The 2500-nt window shown below is 37.0% G+C and overlaps 1 non-coding gene across 1 annotated transcript; it reads right to left on the bottom strand.

The window, feature by feature from the left end:
- Positions 1–1993: 1993 nt before the first annotated feature.
- On the bottom strand, positions 1994–2112 carry LOC123319600. The gene has a single exon (XR_006538556.1). It is a non-coding gene; the product is annotated as a 5S ribosomal RNA (ribosomal RNA).
- Between the last annotated feature and the right edge of the window lie 388 nt (positions 2113–2500).

The raw sequence follows: 2500 nt of genomic DNA on the forward strand, positions 1-2500 counted from the left end.
TGTGGAATTTTCAGAGTCCGAACGACTTTCTTATATGAAGCGTGACCTATGGTTTTTATCGTCGATTTGGGTTGAATTAGGTGAGATACTACTTCCTACGAAGTTTCCCGTTCATACCTTCCCTAGTTTTTAAAAAAATGAAAATTATGTCTCCGAACCTCACATTTTACTATATGTGGAATTTTCAGAGTCCGAACGACTTTCTTATATGAAGCGTGACCTATGGTTTTTTTCGTCGATTTTAGTGTAATTAGGTGAGATACTACTTCCTACGAAGTTTCCCGTTCATATCTTCCCTAATTTTTGAAAAAAAGAAAATTATGTCTCCGAACCTCACATTTTACTATATGTGGAATTTTCAGAGTCCGAACGACTTTCTTATATGAAGCGTGACCTATGGTTTTTATCGTCGATTTGGGTTGAATTAGGTGAGATACTACTTCCTACGAAGTTTCCCGTTCATACCTTCCCTAGTTTTTGAAAAATAAGAAAATCATGTTTTACTATATGTGGAATTTTCAGAGTCCGAACGACTTTCTTATATGAAGCGTGACCTATGGTTTTTATCGTCGATTTGGGTGTAATTAGGTGAAATACTACTTCCTACGAAGTTTCCCGTTCATACCTTCCCTAATTTTTGAAAAAAAGAAAATTATGTCTCCGAACCTCACATTTTACTATATGTGGAATTTTCAGAGTCCGAACGACTTTCTTATATGAAGCGTGACCTATGGTTTTTATCGTCGATTTGGGTTGAGTTAGGTGAGATACTACTTCCTACGAAGTTTCCCGTTCATACCTTCCCTAATTTTTGAAAAAAAGAAAATTATGTCTCCGAACCTCACATTTTACTATATGTGGAATTTTCAGAGTCCGAACGACTTTCTTATATGAAGCGTGACCTATGGTTTTTATCGTCGATTTGGGTTGAGTTAGGTGAGATACTACTTCCTACGAAGTTTCCCGTTCATATCTTCCCTAATTTTTGAAAAAAAGAAAATTATGTCTCCGAACCTCACATTTTACTATATGTGGAATTTTCAGAGTCCGAACGACTTTCTTATATGAAGCGTGACCTATGGTTTTTATCGTCGATTTGGGTGTAATTAGGTGAGATACAACTTCCTACGAAGTTTCCCGTTCATACCTTCCCTAATTTTTGAAAAAATGAAAATTATGTCTCCGAACCTCACATTTTACTATATGTGTAATTTTCAGAGTCCGAACGACTTTCTTATATGAAGCGTGACCTATGGTTTTTATCGTCGATTTGGGTGTAATTAGGTGAGATACTACTTCCTACGAAGTTTCCCGTTCATATCTTCCCTAATTTTTGAAAAAAAGAAAATTATGTCTCCGAACCTCACATTTTACTATATGTGGAATTTTCAGAGTCCGAACGACTTTCTTATATGAAGCGTGACCTATGCTTTTTATCGTCGATTTGGGTTGAGTTAGGTGAGATACTACTTCCTACGAAGTTTTCCGTTCATACCTTCCCTAGTTTTTGAAAAATAAGAAAATCATGTTTTACTATATGTGGAATTTTCAGAGTCCGAACGACTTTCTTATATGAAGCGTGACCTATGCTTTTTATCGTCGATTTGGGTTGAGTTAGGTGAGATACTACTTCCTACGAAGTTTCCCGTTCATATCTTCCCTAATTTTCGAAAAAAAAAAAATTATGTCTCCGAACCTCACATTTTACTATATGTGGAATTTTCAGAGTCCGAACGACTTTCTTATATGAAGCGTGACCTATGCTTTTTATCGTCGATTTGGGTTGAGTTAGGTGAGATACTACTTCCTACGAAGTTTTCCGTTCATACCTTCCCTAGTTTTTGAAAAAAAAAAAATTATATTTCTTCATAAAATTGCATGTTTATATACATTCATATAATTTTATGATGTGAACGTTCAATGGAGAAATGTCTGAACCTCTTTAATTGTAATATTTTCAACCTGACCAAGTGCGGAAAGCAAAAAAAAAAAAAGCTTACAGCACGCGGTGTTCCCAAGCGGTCACCCATCCAAGTACTAACCGCGCCCGACGCTGCTTGGCTTCAGTGTTCTGACGAGAACTGGCATTGTCAGCGTGGTATGGCCGTAAACGATGGGATTGTGTGTTCTTTCCATGTGAACAATTATTGCAATCTGTGAAGATCATGAAAGAAGGCTCATAAAAAAATAACAACACGAAGATAAGCTGGTTTTGTATAATATCACATATATATCGACTTCCGCGTCATCGTCATATGGGGATGCCAGTCTCGCATATAGTCCTTGTTTTGCTATTGCGTCTAATATTTATCGAAAACGGCCGTAAAAGAGTGAATTCTACTACCGCCGTTTACCCGCTCGTATTTACATGTCCTATATTAAGTGAGGGAATTCTACTACCGCCGTTTACCCGCTCCTGTTTACATAGCTTATATTAAGTGAGCGAATTCTACTACCGCCGTTTACCCGCTCGTATTTACATGTCCTGTATTAAGTGAGT

Source organism: Coccinella septempunctata, chromosome 8, assembly GCF_907165205.1.
Source record: "Coccinella septempunctata chromosome 8, icCocSept1.1, whole genome shotgun sequence".
Taxonomy (NCBI): Eukaryota; Metazoa; Arthropoda; class Insecta; order Coleoptera; family Coccinellidae; genus Coccinella; species Coccinella septempunctata.